Raw genomic sequence first — 21,208 nt, forward strand, 5'->3', positions numbered from 1 at the left:
GAATAGGAAGGAAGCAAAAACAAATCAAGAATGAAGCATACAACAGAGCAGAAACTGAATTTTGGAAGAACCATTTCAAATAACAGCCAAAGAGAGAGAAAATATCCCAGATGTGTGATGTACTTTCAAGAGCTGTGCACCAATTCTGGACACATCCCAGCTCCTGCATCACAAGAACATAATATCCCACCTGGTCCAGCATCCCGGTCTCCCAACCAGGTACCTGGTGAAACTGGGGAGTAGAAGATGAGCACAAGACCAACTCTCCGCCTCTCAAGATTTCCAGGGACTGGTCTTCATTGCCGCCTCCAACTGCAGAGGCGGAGCATAGTAGCCATCGATAGGCCTCTCCTCCTCTATGAATTTGTCTAATCCTCTTTTGAGGCCATCCTAGTTGGTGGTCATCACTGCAAGCTCCACTGTTTGACTATGCGCTGCATAAAGAAGCATTTTCTTTTGTCTGCCCTAAATCCTAAATTGAGCTGGTTTTGATGAGAACCAATAAACTGAGTCTGAATCCACTTGAAAAGTCTGAGAAATTGGCCGGTTTCCTGCCCTAGACGGAGGTTGCACTCTCCCTGAAGGAGCTTCTGTGGGTGCATCTGGATCCAACTTTCTCGCTTGATGTCCAAGTAGCCTCGGCAGCTAGGAGCACCTTTTATCAGCTTTGGCTGGTACGACAGCAACACCCATTCCTAGACCAGGATAATCTGATCACAGTAATCCAGTCACTGGTAACTTCAAGACTTGAATACACTCCGTGTGGCAATTCCCTTGCACTTGGTAGCATAACAGCAACACACTGCAGCGTAACAGCTGAGAGGAGCGATATCCTGTCAGCATATTACACCATTGTTCAGAGATCTGCAATGACTGCAACTGGTTACCGGGCCAATTTCAAGGTGTTGCTATTACTATATAAAGCTCTTCAAAACTTTGGACCAGTCTAACTGAAGGGTCACCTTACCCCCTAAATGCCCACACCACCACTTCAATCTGCAGGACGGGCACTTTCACATTTGCTACATAATAGGAGTATAGCATCTAGATCAAGGGAAGTAATAGTGCCACTGTATTCTGCTCTGGTCAGACCTCACCTGGAGTACTGTGTCCAGTTCTGGGCACCACAGTTCAAGAAGGACACTGACAAACTGGAACGTGTCCAGAGGAGGGCAACCAAAATGGTCAAAGGCCTGGAAATGATGCCTTATGAGGAACGGCTAAGGGAGCTGGGCATGTTTAGCCTGGAGAAGAGGAGGTTAAGGGGTGATATGATAGCCATGTTCAAATATAGAAAAGGATGTCACATAGAGGAGGGAGAAAGGTTGTTTTCTGCTGCTCCAGAGAAGCGGACACGGAGCAATGGATCCAAACTACAAGAAAGAAGATTCCACCTAAACATTAGGAAGAACTTCCTGACAGTAAGAGCTGTTCGACAGTGGAATTTCCTGCCAAGGAGTGTGGTGGAGTCTCCTCCTTTGGAGGTCTTTAAGCAGAGGCTTGACAACCATATGTCAGGAGTGCTCTGATGGTGTTTCCTGCTTGGCAGGGGGTTGGACTCGATGGCCCTTGTGGTCTCTTCCAATTCTATGATTCTATGATTCTAATGTCTGTTCCACACCTGCAAAGAATTGATCCTTCCATAGTGCAAGGTAATCTTCGGTTAAACAGAGAATGAAATTCAGGCACACGCGCATGCAGACACACACACACACACACACACACACACACACACACACACACACACCACTCTCTCACTGGTTGCCACGAAATGAATAAATAAATAGAGTGGCCTTCCTTCACTCGGGGCTGCTTCCTGAGCAAGGGAAGGCGTCCTTCGATCAGCCAGTGGCGCAAGGCAGGAGGCTTCATCTCCCCATCTCTGCTGCACAGCACACACGGGCTCCCTGGAGGCAGGCAGGCTCAGAACAGGCAGGCCAGCGGCCCTGAGCGATTTCCAGGGTGAGTCTCTCTCTCTGTGTCCTCTTCCGCATCCTCCTTTTTAAAGAGGGGTGTCCTCACTTTACACGATTTCACTTACGCGTGCAGGGTAACCCCCATGAATGTGGGGAGAAGCCTGTGTGAGGATGCTCAAGAGTGACATGAGTCAACTTATAGGCCATATGCACAAGGCTCACTTGCCCTGCATTGCTCAGCCTCTAATAAATGTAGCCATATCTGAATTCTACAGCATTATGGAAGAGCAGCTTCGTTAGCATATTTAAAGGTTTCGGCCTCTAGGACTATATATGGCAGATTTGCCAAAGTTTCCTTTAATGATAGGCAGTGTCCTTGCAACCACTAAAGAGCTTGTAACAGTCCAGATTTTATCAAGGGGTCAGAGAACACAAAATTTATATAAGGCAATTTCCTAGTTGATCCTTAAGAGACAGTTCTAAATAACTTTCTTGAGAGGTCTAATAAATCTATTGCTCAACAGGTAACAACATATCTGAATGTTCTAGTATCTTTCAGACCTCCTGCCTTGCTACCTGTAATCATAAATAATTGGTGGCTGTGATGTGTACTTTACTACAATCTTTCAGCCATTAAATAAACATTTTATTGATTGAACCAGTTGGTTGATAAAGAAAGGTAAATGTAGCAGACATTGTAATGCCACCAAGCTTAGATGTTAACTACCAGTAAGACTGACAGAAATGGCATGTGTCTTTTGAGCTAAGGTTTAATTTAAAGATTATTTGGTCAACAGAAATCTGTATGTTTGTTGCACAAGAATATGCCAATATGCTTTATTAAGTAGTGGGTTGACATAGCAGCCGGCACAGCGTTTTCTTCAAGTAGCTCTTTATTAAGATAAGCTGGAATAGAACTAACTGCGAACAGCTCAGCCGGCCTGTATTTATAGGCAGCCGGCTGTCAACATTGTAACCACAACAGCCCAGAGTTCCCGCCTAAACTAACTGCCGCGGACCTGAGTGAAAACTATCTACAGACCTGAGTGAAAACTATATACAGTATCCCCCTGTTGGCCCAGGGTGAAACTACACTACATAACACCCCTCCCCACCGAGATAAGGCGTTAGTTACAATCGTAATGGTTTCCTTATATACAGCACTACGCGTAATGGTTCAATTAGGCACAAAAGCATATCGGTTACATTTCCCATACTTAGACCAACAGTGATACCTGTCCAACAACGTAGTCCTTTAAATGAGTTGGGCGCTTGGAAACTCTGCCAGACCGCCGGGGACTGGTAGCCAAGTCCGGAGGGCCACACAGTTCTCGCTGAGGCTGTGGTGCGACCCTAGGTGGCGTTGGAACCAACTCCCCTGGATCCGCTGCTGTGGATGGAGCCTCCGCAAGTGGAGTGGTCTGAGTCTGTTCTGAGACGGCTTGGTTCGGCTCCACGCTGGCAGTTTGCGAGGGAGGTGTAGGTGGGGCCTCGCCATCTGTACGTGTCTCTTCTGGAGCCGCAAGCGCAGTTGGGGGCACCTCGGTAGTGTCTAAGTCGCCAACCCTGCGCCTAAGCTGGTCTATGTGCCGTCGCCACAAACGTCCGTCTTCGAGTGCCACCTGGTACGAGCGAGGTCCAGTGACTCCCACTACTGTGGCTGGCACCCAAGGGATGTCCCCCACATAGTTCCGGGCAAAGACCTGGTTTCCTGGGACAAATGACCGTGGTGCGTTGGCACAGCCTGGGGGTTCAGCCACGGCAAAGTCTGGGTGTAGCCGGTCGAGCGGTGACCTGAGGCGGCGGCCCATAAGCAGTTCAGCAGGACTCCTCCCTGTGGCCGCATGAGGAGTGATGTGTTGCACGAACAAGTATTCGGCGACCCACTCATGCCAGTCTCCCCGGTCCATGCGCGCTAGTGCCTCTTTTGTCGAGCGCACCATTCTTTCCGCTTGCCCGTTGCTGGATGGATGAAAAGGTGCCGTTAGGGCATGGCGGATGCCCAGTCCCAAAAGATACCGCTCAAACGTGCCTGACGTGAACTGCGGTCCGTTGTCAGAGACAAGGACATCAGGACACCCATGCGTTGCAAACAGGCCTCGCAGCACCCGGATGACAGCTTCGGTAGTGGTGGAGGGCATCAGGGCGACCTCCAGCCATTTGGAATAGGCGTCCACCACTACCATAAAGGTCCGGCCGTGAAAGGGGCCAGCCAGATCGATGTGCACCCTCGACCAGGGTGTCTTTGGCGTCTCCCAGGTGTGTCCCTTAGCTGCCGGTGGTGCAGGCCTCGACTCTTGGCACGCTTGACAGGCGGACACCCAGGCAGTGATGGCATCGTCCATATTAGGCCACCAAACGTAACACCGAGCCAACGCCTTCATTTTGACAATTCCCGGGTGGCCAACGTGCAGAGCCTCCAGGACGCGCTGACGGAGTCCCTGGGGAATCACGACGCGGTCTCCCCACAGCAGACAGCCGCGATGAGCTGAGAGTTCATGTTGTCTGGTTGCGAAGGGCTGGAACTCTGATGCAAAAGGCCCTTGTGGCCACCCCCTCCACACCCAGTTGAGCACCCGGCTGATGGTGCGATCCTGGGCAGACGCGGAGGCCACAGTGGCAGCCGATACAGGCGCTGCCGGAAGATCCTCAATCAGAAGGAGCGATGAAGCTGGAGCCGGGTCTTCCACAAATGCTGGAAGAGGGCAACGGCTGAGGGCGTCGGCATGGCCCATCGATTTTCCCGGGCGATGGATGAGCCGGTAGTGGTAGGCAGCCAGGAAAACAGTCCATCGCAGCATGCGTGGTGAGAGGACCGGTGGAGTTGGACGATCACCGGCGAGGAGGCCCAGGAGTGGCTTGTGGTCAGTGATGAGGTCAAAAGTCCTGCCATAGAGGTATTCATGGAACCTCTTCACTCCAGCCACAAGTGCCAATGCCTCCTTGTCGAGCTGGCTGTAATTCCGTTCCGTCGGAGATAGTGTCCTGGAAAAGTAGGCAAGCGGTGCTTCTCTTCCATCTGGAAAACGGTGACTAAGGACAGCACCGATGCCAAAAGGTGAGGCGTCGCAGGCAAGGACCAGCGGCCTGGATTCACTGTACTGTACCAGCACACTGTCTGAAGAAAGGAGAGCCTTGACCGCGTTGAAGGCCGCCGTCTCTCGATGACCCCAGGCCCAAGGCGTCTTAGTGCTAAGGAGTCGGTGAAGAGGCTCAGCCACTGTGGCTTTGTGGGGCAGGAACATGTTATAAAAGTTCAGCAGCCCCAGGAATGCCTGCAACTCCGTTTTGTCCTTTGGGGTGGGGGCCTGCTGGATAGCGCGGATCTTGGATGTGGTTGGATGAAGGCCGGAGGCATCGATAAGATAGCCCAGGAACTCTACCTGTGGAACAGCAATCAGGCACTTCTCCCTCTTTACCTTGAGCCCGGCCTCCTGGAACCTGGTCAGCACGGCACGGAGGCGCTCGAACAGCTGCTGGTGTGAGTCTGCAGACACCAAGACGTCATCAAAATATGGTACCACGCCCGGAAGCCCTTGCAGGAGACGCTCCATAAGGCTTTGGAAGATGCCAGGAGCCACACTCACCCCGAACTGCAACCGGCGGCAACGGAATGCCCCCCGGTGGGTGACGATCGTCTGTGCTTCAGCAGTGGCATCATCGACTGGCAGTTGTTGATAGGCTTGGGCAAGGTCCAGCTTAGCGAAGACCTTACCCTCACCCAGGGAATGCAGCAGGTGTTGGACAACAGGAACCGGATAAGCGTGCTGCTGAAGTGCCTTGTTGATTGTGCACTTGTAGTCAGCGCAGATTCTCACCGACCCATCTGGCTTGACAGGCGTGACGATGGGGGTTTCCCACTTTGCGTGGTCAACGGGCTCCAAAACTCCTTGGGCGATCAGTTTGTCCAGTTGTTCGTCCACCTTAGCCTTGAGAGCAAAGGGAACCCGGCGTGGCTTAAGCTTGATGGGGGCGACTTGTGGATCAAGGCTAAAGGAGATGGGCGTACCAGTATATTGTCCCAAGGTGCCGTCAAAAACCTCGGCAAAGTCTTTGACCAGACCCTCAGTCTCTGCGTTAGAGATGCAGTTGATGCCGGTGACTTCCAGGCCGAGGGCATCAAACCAGTCTAGCCCTAGGAGGCTTGGCCGCTGACCTTCGACCACCACCAACCGGAGCAGGCCCGAGAAATCCTTGAAGGCGATCCGGAACCGGCCAACGCCAACCACGGGAATGTCGTTTCCCTGGTAGTCTCTCAGGTGTACGCGGTGAGAGTCGAGTTGCCTTTTGGATACTCTGGGTACCAGTCTTTTGATGGTGCTCCATGACACGACGGACAGGGCAGACCCGGTGTCGATCTCCATGTCACATGGAGCTCCTTCAATGAGCACCGTGACGTTCAGCTTGCGTCGCGTAGACGAGTCGGTTTGGCCAATCGTGGTTCCAGACGGGCAGCGGCAGTTGGTGAGAGCGAAACAACTTTCCTTGGCGGACTGGAGTGAAGACTTGAACTTGCGAGTCGATGAAGGGGGGGTGTCAGACGGAGCCGATCGGCAGACCTTAGCGATGTGGCCCCTTCTGGAACACCTCCTACAGATGGCGTCTCTGAATCGACACTTGGCACGGGAATGGTCGCCTCCGCAGCCAGCACATTCCGGTTGGCCCTTGGACTTCTGTTGGAGCTTCCGGCGCTCCCGCTTTGTCTGGTGCACGTCATCGTCTTCACTGGAGGATGCCTCATCACTGCTGGCCTCTTCATGATGCACCGGAACTGGCCCCCTAGCAAGACGCGGGCTGCTGGACTTGCGGATCTCCTGGGCGGAGCGTTCAGCAGCTTCTGAGGCCACAGCCTCCTCAATGGCTTTCTGTAGCGTGAGGTCTGGCTTGGCTAGGAGACGCCGTTGCAGATGGATGTCCCGGACTCCGCAGACGATTCGATCCATCAGGGCATCGTCTAAGTCTCGGAACTCACAGTGCATTGCAGCCTGTCGCAGGGCGGTGGCGTAGTTGTTGATTGACTCCCCCTCTGCCTGGTTCCGGTGGTAGAACGCATGGCGGGCAGCAATCTTGGACGGCTTTGGTGCGTAGTGGTTGCGGAGCTTCTCTTGGATCGTGTCCCATGGTGTTGCCTGGACTGCTTCAGGCGCAACCAATGCTCGGGCCGTCTCAAACACCTCAGGCCCACAGAGGCTGAGGAATAGGCCCCGCTTCCGATCCAATGATACTGCTGTCAGCTCGTTGGCTTGGAGGTAGCAGTCGAACCGAGCGAGGTAGGAGTCCCATGACTCAGAGGCTGGCGCAAACGGCGGTAGAGGCACAAGTGAAGCCATGATTCCGATGCCGGCGTGAAGGGCGATGGATGGAACACAGTGCTCTAGCCAGAACAGTCAGCTCTGAATTGGTTCTGCCCAGTGATTTCGCTCAGTGATTTCGCTCTGTGATTCAGCTCAGTTCAGAGGCTGGCCGCATCTGGCTGTGCCCTGATGTCCATCCATCCCATCCTCGTCGCCAGTATTAAGTAGTGGGTTGACATAGCAGCCGGCACAGCGTTTTCTTCAAGTAGCTCTTTATTAAGATAAGCTGGAATAGAACTAACTGCGAACAGCTCAGCCGGCCTGTATTTATAGGCAGCCGGCTGTCAACATTGTAACCACAACAGCCCAGAGTTCCCGCCTAAACTAACTGCCGCGGACCTGAGTGAAAACTATCTACAGACCTGAGTGAAAACTATATACAGTATCCCCCTGTTGGCCCAGGGTGAAACTACACTACATAACATGCTTCTTCCTGCAACCTCACTTACTTGCAAGCCGACTTGTGTGATTTTGTGATAGCTTGGGCTATAAGAAATGCCAGGCCTTTGATTCCTTTTTCCCATTCTCTGGGTGAATAAAGCAGGCCATCTTTATTTATAACACTGCCATGTTTGCTTCTGTGTGTTATCATACCCCTGCACAGACAGAAGAACTGGAAGAAATTTACTGTAAACTTACAAGAAGTAGAGACAGTTGTTATTAATCAAAGAACATGTGATTTATTCTTGAAACAATTTTTAAAAAAGCAGGTACCATTTCATTAATTTGACTACCAATGTGATGCAGATAAACGGTAAAGGTAAAGGACCCCTGGATGGTTAAGTCCAGTCAAAGGCGACTATGGGGTGCGGCACTCATCTCGCTTTCAGGCCGAGGGAGACAGCGTTTGTCCGCAGGCAGCTTTCCGAGTCATGTGCCCAGCCAGTGGTGGAGCTTCATGCTCCGGCACCGGGGGCGGAGAGCAGGCGGGGGCAGGGCTGGCGCACGCCCCAGAGGCGGATGCGCCGCCCAAAGGGGTGGGGCCTGCATCCTGGGGGCGGGGCGGGCCACCTGCAGGCACGGGGCATCCAGCGCAGGCGAGGGGACAGCCGCAATGGAACCCCACTGGGATCGCACTGCCGGGGGTGGGGTGCTCCTCCTGCCCCCCTCTTCCTCCGCCAGTGTGGCCAGCATGACTAAGCCGCTTCTGGCGCAATGGGACACTGTGATGGAAGCCAGAGCACACGGAAACGCCGTTTACCTTCCTGCCACAGCAGTACCTATTTATCTACTTGCACTGGTGTGCTTTTGAACTGCTAGGTGGGCAGGAGCTGGGACAGAACAACAAGAGCTCACCCCGTCGCGGGGATTCAAACCACCAACCTTCCAATCAGCAAGCCCAAGAGGCTTGGTGGTTTAGACCACACTGCCACCCGCTCCTCAAAACCAATGTGATGCATATGAATATAGTATCCTTTAGAACTTGTGCATGACTATCACACAAGCTTTCAGTGAAAATCCCATATGTTTGTAACAGCAAGGCACCAAAATGGCAAGAATGTGTATTAAGTTATTTTTCAGCCCACCTTTCCTTCAAGGAGAGCTGTGCGGCATACATGGTTCTTTTAAAACGCAAGCTTAAAATGCACCATCATGCTGTGTCTTTATCAGAATACTACAAAAATCAATGCATACCAAAAGACTCCCACTTTATTCTTAGACTCAGAGAAGTTTAAACAGAAATCAGTAGGCATTATAAATAAATGCTCCAGCGATTCAATGCTCTTAGCTATAGACAAGGCCACCCAAGAGGAACGGAGAATGGAACTAGAGATTGCGAATTGGAGAAGAGTTTAAAGAGACAGGTAGACGATAGTGTTTGGCAAAATAATATCACAGACATTGAGGAAATTTCAAGATAAGGTCAGGGCTTATAACTCGGAGTCCAGTGTATACGCGTGGTTCAGTCAAGGCATTCAGATTAAGAAAAAAGTGTCATGGAGTGATGATAGCCCAGGTATATCCAATATTGCACTGGGACATTCAGTGTACGTTATACATTTGTTATATACAGAGTTGTGTTTGACAGGAATGCAGGCAGGCAAACAGGATTGATCACAAATATATGGATCATTTAAATCAGTATAGTGTTTTCCAAAGATTTGATTTTAAAAAGGCAAACATGTTCAAGAAAGCAGCATTTATTAAACACGCTCTGATCATGCAAAACAGTAGCCTTGAAAACATGGTATCAGCTAGTTGATTACAACAGTGCAGAGTTTACACTTCTCAAAAGCCTGGTACAAAGGTTAAGATTCCCAGTCCTGTAACACATTCGTTTTTACTTACTTTTTCCTTTCAACTTTCAGGTGTTTTGAATTAAGTAGATAGCACCATGCAGAGTCCTGGAGCCACAAAAAAGCTGATTCAAGAAAATAAGATTTTCAGGGGGCAGTAAGACCAAGCTGTTTTACTCTATCAGTCTCATCCACAAGGAAGCACACCAATCATTAACCTCTGCCACATGCAGAAACTCCTCCCCGCCAACCACATTCTCCCATTCCTTCAAATCATTTGATCTGCTGTGCCTACAAGAAACTTGGCTTATAGATGCAAATGATATTCAACTGCAAAGTTTTAAAATAGTGGTTCTTCCAGCTTTTAAACACATGTACAAATGGGTATGGCAGGGAAGGTCAGGCCTCCCACCTTTCTAGGGATAAGCAAATAGACATAAAAGATAGCAGGCACCCAACAGATAATGAATATATTCAGACAGTATTAGCAAATATTCCTAATACTAATCCAGTTAGCTGCTTAAATGTCTACATGTCTCCTATATCTACAAACCACCATGCTAAGCAGCTCTGGTGTGATTTCTAATTAGCGTTACAATATAGAACATTGAGGAACTATTTGCAAGGCAGACATACTGCTGTGGGGGCATTTTAATACCCAAATTGATGAAAATAACGTGGAGATGAGTAAAATTGGGGTTTTTAAATCCCCCCCACTTCACTATCTTAATCTTTCCTTTTTAAAAAAAGAGAAATAGTTCTTTGTGAAGAAAACACCTTTCACCCCAGGTGCAGGACACACGTTGCTTTATCAAGTGTGCCCCTTTTTAAGAAATGCTGAACATCTTGGCCTAAGAGTAGACCAAGGTCTTCAAGAGCTGAGCACCAGCGCATGAAGTCAGTGGCGTAGTGTGGGTTGTCAGCACCCGGGGCAAGGCAAGTAATTTGCGCCCCCTAACCCGTGGATTTGCGCCCCCTAACCCGTGGATTTACGCCCCCTAACCCTAACCCCCAGATGTTGCGCCCGGTGTGGCCGGCCCCCCCTGCACCCCCCACGCTACGCCACTGCATGAAGTGTCGGCAGATGGGGCTGGGCATTTGGAAAAGAGGGGCAGGCAGCTCAACTACTCCTCTACCCTCCCCCTCTGCGTTTCCTCTACAAACCGCTTCACCCAACAGGAAGGTCCAAGGCGTGAGGGCCAGCCGAAGGAGTCAACAAAGTCCAAAAGGCGGAGGGAGAGAATGCAGAGGCCAAGGGGCAGATTCGGAGGCTTATGCACCCCCTTCCCCCCCCCCGCATGTCATGGGGAACCCCCTGGTGTCTCCAAAATGTGCAAATCCAAGTGAATACTGAAAAAGAGCTGAAGAATTCCAGAAATGATCCTGAGGTAAGTAAAAACAAGGCAACAAGGCCATTTTGTGGGGAGGGAGGGAGAGAGAGGCAGGAACCTTTTTCCTCTTGGCCAGCTAGCCTGTTTTTAAAAAACAGGAATCCCACCTGAGACGCAGCTAGCCCAGGGGTAGGCAACCTAGGGCCCGGGGGCCGGATGCGGCCCAATCCCCTTCTCAATCCGGCCTGCGGACGGTCCGGGAATCAGCGTGTTTTTACATGAGTAGAATGAGTCCTTTTATTTAAAATGCATCTCTGGGTTATTTGTGGGGCATAGGAATTCGTTCTTTCTTTTCCAAAATATAGTCCGCCGTCCGCCCCCACAAGGTCTGAGGGACAGTGGACCGGCCCCCTGCTGAAAAAGTTTGCTGACCCCTTTCAATGCAGGAATATGCAGTTGTCCAATACAATGGTACCTCAGGATGCAAACGGGATCCATTCCGGAGCCTCATCCGCATCCTGAAGTGAATGCAACCCACGACTGCGCGGGTCACAATTCGCCGCTTCCGCGCATGCGCATGATGTCATTTTGAGCGTTTGCGCATGCACGAGTGGCGAAACCCAGAAGTAACAGGTTCTGTTACTTCCGGGTTGCCACGGAGCACAACCCAAAAGCGCTCAACCTGAAGCAACTTCAACCTGAGGTATGACTGTACAGGGATTGAACCTGCAACTTTGGCATTCTCATCCCCGGGCTCTAACCAACTGAGCTATCCAGGCTGATAAAGAAAGGTTATATCTTAGGGGGAAAGGGAGATCCACCTGTTTTTTGCTTTTGGGGTATTTTTCTTTTTCCTGAGTTTACACACCTTTTTTGCATTATTTTGTTTTTGTTTTTGTTTTTCTGGAGCCACAGGTCATGATTTTACTTGTTTTTCACATTTATTTTTATTTTTACTTTTCCTGAGCCACGTGCTTTTTGCATTCTTGGAATTTTTATTTTTCCTCATCCTGGGGTCATGATTTCACGTTATCATCACATTTAATTTGGTTTGCTTGTTTGTTTCTCTTGACACACGCATCATGTTTTCACTTGTTTTCCACATTTTAATTTTAATTTTTCCTGACACGTGTTCAGGCAAAACTGAAGATGCCTCTGCCCCGACCTGCTCTCCCTCCTTCACTGCCAGGAGAGTAAAAGGCTGGTGAGGATTTGGTTGCAGGCCCACACAGCAGTGCCCTGGCTCCCAGCTGCCCGAATCCTTCCACCCTGAGGCCACCGCCCTGAGTGATGGCCACCTATCCGGACAGCTTCAACAAGTTATTAGACAAATCCATGGAGGACGAGGCTATCCATGGCGAGTCAGGATGGCCGTATGTTGCCACCAGGATCAGAGGCAGCATGGCTCCAAATGCCCGTGGCTAGTGAGCAGGAGTGGGAGAGTGCTAGAGTGCTTGAGCTAGAATGCTGGACTCGGTGGGTCTGCGATTCAACCCAGCAGCCTCTTCTTTTCACTGACTCTGTTGTACCGCTTTCAGCACTGTCTCAGAAAACAATTCCTTGTCTGACACCTCATAACTATTTGGTAAGTATGGGAGCTCCCTCTGCTGAGCAAAGGAAGGCAGAACAGGACAGCCACAGGAGAAGACACCTCTGCCCTGTTAGGTGGTCTGCTCTTGATGGGGTTACCCTCCCTCTGAAGGAGCAGTCATGTCTCTTGGGGGTCCTCCTGGATCCTTTGCTGTCTCTTGAGCAGGGGTAGGAAACCTAAGGCCCGTGGGCCAGATGTGGCCCAATTGCCTTCTCAATCCAGCCGGCGGACGGTCCGGGAATCAGCGTGTTTTTACATGAATAGAACGTGTGCTTTTATTTAAAATGCATCTCTGGATTATTCGTGGGGCATAGGAATTCATTCTTCTTTTTTCAAGTCCCACAAGTCTGAGGGACAGTGGACCAGCCCACTGAAAAAGGTTGCTGACCCCTGCTCTTGAGGCTCAGGTGGTCTCAGTGGCCCGGAGTGCCTTCCATCAGCTTCGGCTGGTGGCCCAGCTACGCCCCTATCTGGACAGGGACAGTCTAACTCCTGTTGTCTATGCTCTGGTGCCCTCTAGGTTAGATTACTGAAATGTGTTATGAGTGTGTTATGCCTCTGAAGACGGTTTGAAAACTTCAGTTAGTGCAGAATTCAGCAGCCAGGTTGCTCACCAGAGGAAGACGGTTTGAGCATCTTACACCGATTCTGGTCCAACTGCACTGGCTACCAATTAGTTTCCAGGCCCAATTCAAAGTGCTGGTTTTGACCTATAAAGCCTTAAACAGCTCAGGACAGCAAGACCTCAAGGACCATCTCTCTCCATAGAAACCAACCCAGGCTCTTGCAACCATCATCTGAGGCCCTTCTTCATGTGCCTCCTACATGAAAGGTCCGAAGGGTGGTGTCAGGGAACTGACATCGGAGCCAGAGGTGGAGGCAAGGCTCCCGAGTGATGTTGGAGAAGGGCCCAGCAGGGAGAGAGGCAGCTCATCAGCGGGGGAAGGAAATCAGCGTAACACCAGGGATAAAGGGGGGCAGATGGGGGAATCGGCGAGGGGGCTCCAGGACTCCTCGCCGGAGACCAGCGGGGAGAGCACGGGTCCTCCGCTACCCACACCCTCCCTGCGCAGAAGACTTCCGCGCAGGGAGAGTAGGAGGAGACTTGGCGTCAAACAGCTTTTATGCTGGAAAAGGTTTAAGAAACGCCCACTGACGGATTCTGCTAGAGACTGAGACAGCCGCGAAGTGAAGGGCTGTCCAGACAGAAAAGGTTTAACAAGGCAACATAGCCAGGAGTGGCGGCAACTTACGCACGAGCAACCCCTATTATTATTACAGGTGGCCAAACTAGAACTGGTCTTTTCTGCAGTGGCTCCCTGTCAGTTGAATGTTCTCCCCAGGGAGGTTCGGCTGGCACCTTCATTGTACACCTTTTGTACACGTTCCTTTTTAACCAGGCCTTTGGATGATTGACATCTGATGCCCTTTTAAAATACGTTGTAGAAGTGGGGATTGTGTTTTTATTTTGATTACGTATTTTGTGTTTCTTACATTGTGATTTTATGTTGTGAACATATTGAGATCTACAGGTATAGGGTGGTATACAAATTTAATAAATCATCATCATTCTCCTGTGATATGTATCTTGGGCAGGGCTGGGCGATATATCAATATATTACCCCAAACAGGTTTGAAGTCCATAGGGGGAAGTGGGGCAGATTGATACAGAAAAAATCAATCTCATATTTTATGTAACAAAAATGAGGCAAATAATAATTTTTTTGGCTTGATGCATGGCATAACTAATCAATATTATAACAGCAATCCAAAGAACCATTAAAGTTAGAAGATAATGAGAATATAATGACTTCAGTAAAAAAAAAAAGGGTTTTGTATCATTCTGCCCCACCTGCACGGCTCTTTGATACATCGGATGGGGCACTTTGATGCAAAGCGTAAATTGCACAATTTTTATTGTGAGAGATCATAATCAGCCTTACAATTTGTAACTTAAAATCTAAATTACGTATCAAAACTAACAGTGTTTCACACATATCATAGATTTTATGGCAGGTTTTCTTAAGAAAACATAAAAACTTTTATTAATCTTTTAATAAAGATTATTAATCTATTAATCTTTCCTCAAACACCTATCCATTAAAAAAAAAGCTTTGAAAAAACTTAAAAAGTATAAGAAAAAGTGTAAAGTATAAAAACTTAAAAGTATAGGTAGTCAAAAAATAGTGATTTAAACAAAATGCTTATAAAAAATAAGATAATTACTTAACGTTTAGAGTCTATTGCACATTATATCCACTTAAGTCAATAGAAAAAGTATAAAGAGATGATGTTCTAGATGTGCCCTTTGGGAAATTTGGCTTTGGCAACGGCAAACAACATCCTTGAAATCAACACTTGCCTCATCTTCTACAGTGGGGAAAACAAACATACAAGATCCTGTTTTTTTCCTGAGATATGACACTTGATAATCTGTCATATTATATTTAGAAATGACTTTGGCCACGTAGCAAACAACATTTCTTTTCTTTTCAAATTTACTGAGTTTAGAGATTTCATTCAAACTTGTATATTGGGGCACTATTTTACACTAGCAGAGCACTTTTATATGTATCAATGTCTTAGTGTATCAAAGTGCCCCAATGGACATTTTCAAAAAAGCTAACAATTATTTAAAAAACCACTGAACTTATTTAAAAATCACGTGTAACCTGAATACTGAATGGAATAACTTACCTTAGGTATTTTTAAATCTTAACTAAAGGACGTAAAACAGTGTTGGAACACTTGTACATTTCATGTACCATATTTTTCACTCCATAGGGCGCACCTGACTATAGGGCGCACCTAGTTTTTAGAGGAGGAAAATACGGAAAAAAATATTCTGAATCAAATGTTGCACTAAACTATTTAAAGGAGCAAAGCGGGCGGCTCCTGTCTGCTTTGCTGCTTTAAACTGAGCCTCAGAGGAGGGTAGGAAGGGGAACCATGGCTTATCTAAGTCCAGTTAATATTGCTGAGCCTGACTTATGGCCATCGAGATTAGCCTGGCCGTCTCAGTGGAAATCTGGGGAGGCTAGGGTGGACTTTCAGTGGTCAAAGTGTGGTTGTGTCTTCCTGCCCAGCATCTATTTGCTGCCCTCTTTCCCTCCTGCACCCCCGCACCCTGCTTCGAGGGAAGGAAGCCGAGCCATGGATCCTCTGCTCACAACTGCAGTGGATTCCCTCCACTTTGAAGCAGGAAAGTGGGAGAGGAGCTGCTTACACGAGTGTAAGCTGCTCCCCTCCCACTTTGCTGCTTCAAAGGAATCACGGAGGAGGAATCCGCTGCAGCCCTGAGCAGCGGAGGATCCATGGTCCCCTTCCTACCCCAAACGACCTTGACAGATTAGAGAACTGGGCAAAAACAAACAAGATGAATTTTAACAGGGAGAAATGTAAAGTATTGCACTTGGGCAAAAAAAATGAGAGGCACAAATACAAGATGGGTGACACCTGGCTTGAAAGCAGTACATGTGAAAAGGATCTAGGAGTCTTGGTTGACCACAAACTTGACATGAGCCAACAGTGTGACGCGGCAGCTAAAAAAGCCAATGCAATTCTGGGCTGCATCAATAGGAGTATAGCATCTAGATCAAGGGAAGTAATAGTGCCACTGTATTCTGCTCTGGTCAGACCTCACCTGGAGTACTGTGTCCAGTTCTGGGCACCACAGTTCAAGAAGGACACTGACAAACTGGAACGTGTCCAGAGGAGGGCAACCAAAATGGTCAAAGGCCTGGAAACGATGCCTTATGAGGAACGGCTAAGGGAGCTGGGCATGTTTAGCCTGGAGAAGAGGAGGTTAAGGGGTGATATGATAGCCATGTTCCAATATATAAAAGGATGTCACATAGAGGAGGGAGAAAGGTTGTTTTCTGCTGCTCCAGAGAAGCGGACACGGAGCAATGGATCTACAAGAAAGAAGATTCCACCTAAACATTAGGAAGAACTTCCTGACAGTAAGAGCTGTTTGACAGTGGAATTTGCTGCCAAGGAGTGTGGTGGAGTCTCCTACTTTGGAGGTCTTTAAGCAGAGGCTTGACAACCATATGTCAGGAGTGCTCTGATGGTGTTTCCTGCTTGGCAGGGGGTTGGACTCGATGGCCCTGTGGTCTCTTCCAACTCTATGATTCTATGATTCCTTCCCTCCTCCATAGTTGCTTTGAAGCAGGAAAGTGGGAGAGGAGCTGCTTACACGAGTGTAAGCTGCTCCCCTCCCACATTGCCGCTTCAAAGGGAGCCCGGGAGGAGGGAATCTGCTGCAGCTTCCCCCACCTCCCGCAGAAGCCGCGCGCTCTTTAAAGGGGCTGCGCGGCTTCTCCTAGCTTTTCTGGGAGGTGGGGGGATTCCCCCACCTCGTAGAAAAGCCCGCAGGAGCCGCGCAGCCTTTAAAGAGGGTGCCGCTCTTGGGGGCTTTTCCCCGAGGAGGGAGAAGGGACTGATGTGGCCAGTCAGTCCCTTCTCCCTCCTGGGGAAAAGCCCGCAAGAGCGCACGAAGCTTGTGTGCGGCTCTTGGGGGCTTTTCCTGCCTGCCTCCCCCCTGCATTCGCTCCATAGGATGCAAACACATTTTCCCTTGCTTTTTAGGAGGGGAAAAGTGCGTCCTATGGTGCGAAAAATATGGTATTTTTTTAGTCGGCCCTGCTAAAAACACACTTACTCTCATCAAACGCCAATGGCTAATTGGCAGGTGGCGCCGTTTCAACTGTTGTACTCACACATGTATAGACACGTTTTAGTGATGTTGCGGCATGAATAACATTTCTCGGTACTGAAGTATTGTTAGTGTATCAATGTACCCCATGCATCAAAGTTTCCTCCACTTCTCCACACATTATATCAGTTTCTTAATGTTTATGTTGTGAAATGCCTGTGTGGGTATAGGGTGGTATACAAATTTTAATAATAATAATAGTAATGATGATGATGATGATGATGGTTGGGTCTGTCAGTTTTGGTTCTCTCCATTTCTCTTTCTCCCCAGTCTTATATTTCTGTGCTAATTTGTGTTTTTTGTCGTTGTTTAAAATCCTCATGAAAATTTATCAGCACTTTAGTCTGATTTTCTCCTGATAAACACGTGTTTATGTGCAGTTTTGACTCACACACATTTTTGCAAATCATTTCCCCCCCCCAAAAAAATGCATTTTTGTATGTTATTTTCATGGATATATTCATTTATACACACACTTTCAGTATGGAAGGGGGGCTAGCTGGGGACAGAATCAAAGCTCAATTTCCCTTGAAAATATGAAACTAATATGGATAATATGGATTTTTTAAGTTGGCCTAATAAAGGTGTGGCCCTAATATGTACTATGGAGGAAACTGAATCCCTTTTCTTTCCTGCACAAAAGCCTCCAGATCTGCAATTAAGCCACTCTTGTGCCTACAAGTTTCATCTGCTTCTGCCAAAATGGAGGAAAAATGGAGATGGGGGAGCTGTCACTGTTTCATGAATTTCAAGCACAGAGTTTTGCGGTATGCACAACATCTCAAGCAAAGCAAGCAGAACTACTCAGAAACAGCCTGGAGTTTTAAGAACAACACAGAAACAGATACAAAGCAGATTTTTGGATCTGTGCCCCCCCCCCCGCTATATAGCACGACGGGCGAAGGGATTGGAAATGGGAAGAATAGAGGTACCCTTTGTCCTCCCCTGTCTTTACCCCAACTGCCCCTGGCCTAGATAGGATTCCAGCTGCAGGCTCACTGAAATCCTGAACATCACCATTACCGTAGATTCTGGCGTATAAGGCGACTGGGTTGGCAGCTGCAATTTGGGGGTTTGTCTTATCAGCCCAGTCGCCTAATACGCTGGGCAGCTCCGTGCCCGGGAGAAAGCCGCCCAGCGCGGAGCGGAGCCCGCCACCCGCTGCTGCTGCTTCGGAGCTGCCGCATTAGCAGTACTTGTGAAATGGGGATATACTGTATCATTTTGTTGCAGGTTCCAGTTGTTGCTTTTAATTGCTCAGTTTTGTTGTTTTTCTGCCTTTGTTAGCTGTCCTTCTGGACCAAAAGTATGGGGTATGAATTCTAAAAATATTAAATAATAAGACATACATGCAGGAGATCATGCCATTATATCCACACAATAATCTTGAAAGCCACGTCCAGCATTACCCACTGCCTCTCTGGTATGGATTGTTGAGTATTAGTGTCTTGTTGGCAGACAATCCTGTTTGTGTTCTGCAGGCCCACCATCACCAGAACAGGAGCTGCATTGGTGCAATAAAATTGTGTTTGTTAGTTATTTAGTCATGATAATTAAGGGGTGTACACTTCATAGAATCATAGAATCATAGAGTTGGAAGAGACCACAAGGGCCATCGAGTCCAACCCCCTGCCAAGCAGGAAACACCATCAGAGCACTCCTGACATATGGTTGTCAAGCCTCTGCTTAAAGACCTCCAAAGTAGGAGACTCCACCACACTCCTTGGCAGCAAATTCCACTGTCGAACAGCTCTTACTTCGGCACACTTCTCAGTCAAATAGTGATTTAGTAGTAGTTGAGAAAGCTGGATGCGATGGGCCTTTGGTCTGATCCAGAAAGACTCTTCTTATGCTATTGAGGAATATCCTTACCTGTATAGTTTATTCTATGAGCGGCAGTGGACAGCCAGTATGGTCTTCTAGAGATGCTGCTGCTGCTGCTGTTATTGTTATTTCTTTATACCCCTAACAGGACTCAAGGCAGCTTGCAGATAAAAACATAGGGGGGAGGAATCATTAAAAAATAATTAAACATTAATAGAAATAAAACTACATACTACTAATTAGCTAATTATACTGCCCTATGCCCATAGGTCTCAGGGTGGTTCACAACACAAAGTTACACCACAAAATAATAAAAATAATTACAACAATGAAAAATACTAATGTATACAAACTAATAAAAAATACACTCCCCAGCCAAAGCCCCCAGCCCACCAATACAAATTCCAAAATCCAAATTATCATACAGTCGTACTCTGGAAGTCAAATGAAATCCGTTCCAGAAATCCATTCAACTTCTGAAAACGTTCAGAAACCAAAGTGCGGCTTCTCCTGCAGCCAATCGGAAGCTGCAGAAGCCGTGCTGGACAGTCGGCTTCCAAAAATCTTTTGAAAACTGGAACACTCACTTCCGGGTTTTTTATTGTTCAGGAGCCGATTTGCTCAGGAGCCAAGATGTTTGGGGTCCAAGGTATGACTGTATAACAAATACCAAAATCCAAATTAATATTTAACATATAAAAACAATTTAAATGCACCCAAATAAAACAATGCCCAAACAAGTTAACACACACACTCCCAGTTTAAACAATCTGTTTAAACCATAGTCAAAATAAAAAATTCCTTCCAGTAGCACCTTAAAGACCAACTAAGTTAGTTCTTGGTATGAGCTTTCGTGTGCATGCACACTTCTTCAGATACACTGAGTTTAAACTGTTTAAACCATACAAATAGTTGCCATGAAACAGCATGGCAACAGCCCTTTCATTAAAAGCAGTCAGTTCCCAAAGCCCGGTGGAAAGTGGTCTTCCCCTGCTGACATATAGAGACAGGGTTGACTTTGTGCATTATTTATGGCATTTATAGCCTCCCTTTCTTCCATCATGGAGCTCAAGGCAGTTGCCTCTAACTAGACTGTAGTCTCTCGGCTTTGGATTCCTGCTCCATGTTCTCTGGCCAGCTTCAAGGCAAAGCGGGTGGGAGCTCCTCTCGGGACCACGTGGGCATGATCCTGGCAAGCCTTGCTTTGTCTTTCTGTCATTGTGTGAATGGTGTGATTAGCAGTCATGTGGTTTATAAAAGAATAATACAGTGGTACCTCGGGTTATGAACAGTTCTGCTTACGAACGCTTTGGGTCACAAACTCCACAAAGTAGGTGTCCCGGGTTGCGAACTTTGCCCCGGGATACGAAAGCAATCCACTTCCAGGGCCATGGGAGGCCTATGTAGGGAATGTGTGCCTCGGGTTAAGAATGGACTTCCGGAACGAATTAAGTTCATAACCCGAGGTACCACTGTAATGGGTGGTTGGTGGGGTTGGTCACTGTCCTCGGGACTGCAGCGAGCTGGAGCAAAGATTTAATCTTTCTCCAGCCATTATAGTGGTGGTGACCCTCCCACATGCAGTGCTATTAGCAATGGGAAGAAAGCAAACTATCCCCCCCCCCAATGATAATTGCTATGTGGGGCATTCATTTTCATTGATATATTGACTGGGGAGGGGAAGATTGAACCTCACCCCAATGCTTGGTATTTAATTTTGTTAAATCCACAGCATGATTGCTAATCATAACATTAGCATCCTATGTAGGTGAGCCCTCGGCTCAATTTCTTATTTATTGCACTGGGACTTGCTCAGTGTGAAATTTTTCTACCCACAATATTTCCCCCCCCCAAACAATACAAGGCCATGTGCTGCCACTAGGAGGCAGTAAGTGACCAGTGTGAGCGGCACAACATAAAGCAAACCAGAACAGTTTCAGAAAACAGAGAAGCAGAAACCACCCAGAACATTCATTAAAATAAATAAAAGACAGTTTTTAATCTAAGGGCTAAATTGGGCCATCACTCCACAGAAAATTTAGCTGACCAAAGTCAGGTGGCCCCATGCATGGAGGAAGAAAACCTTTTTAATATTCACTTTATATTGTAAACAAAATAATCATCATGGTTAGGGGAAACAGCTTCTAAGAAGCTTCAGTAAAATAGGATAGGAGCATCTTGATATTGTTGTAAACAATATCAATTACTGGAAAAGAAAAGAAAAAACCTGTGTTGTGT

The 21,208-nt window shown here is 47.9% G+C and overlaps 1 protein-coding gene across 1 annotated transcript in view; it reads right to left on the bottom strand.

Moving 5' to 3' along the window:
• The window catches only part of DDC (dopa decarboxylase), a 57,715-nt gene extending 48,030 nt beyond the window's left edge, over positions 1–9,685 (bottom strand). The window contains exon 1 of the mRNA XM_081168562.1: positions 9,560–9,685. The gene's annotated coding sequence lies outside the window, so the exon portion shown is untranslated. The remainder of the gene's footprint in view (positions 1–9,559) is intronic.
• Between the last annotated feature and the right edge of the window lie 11,523 nt (positions 9,686–21,208).

The sequence above is a fragment of the Podarcis bocagei genome (assembly GCF_964188305.1).
Source record: "Podarcis bocagei genome assembly, chromosome: 13".
NCBI lineage: Eukaryota > Metazoa > Chordata > Lepidosauria > Squamata > Lacertidae > Podarcis > Podarcis bocagei.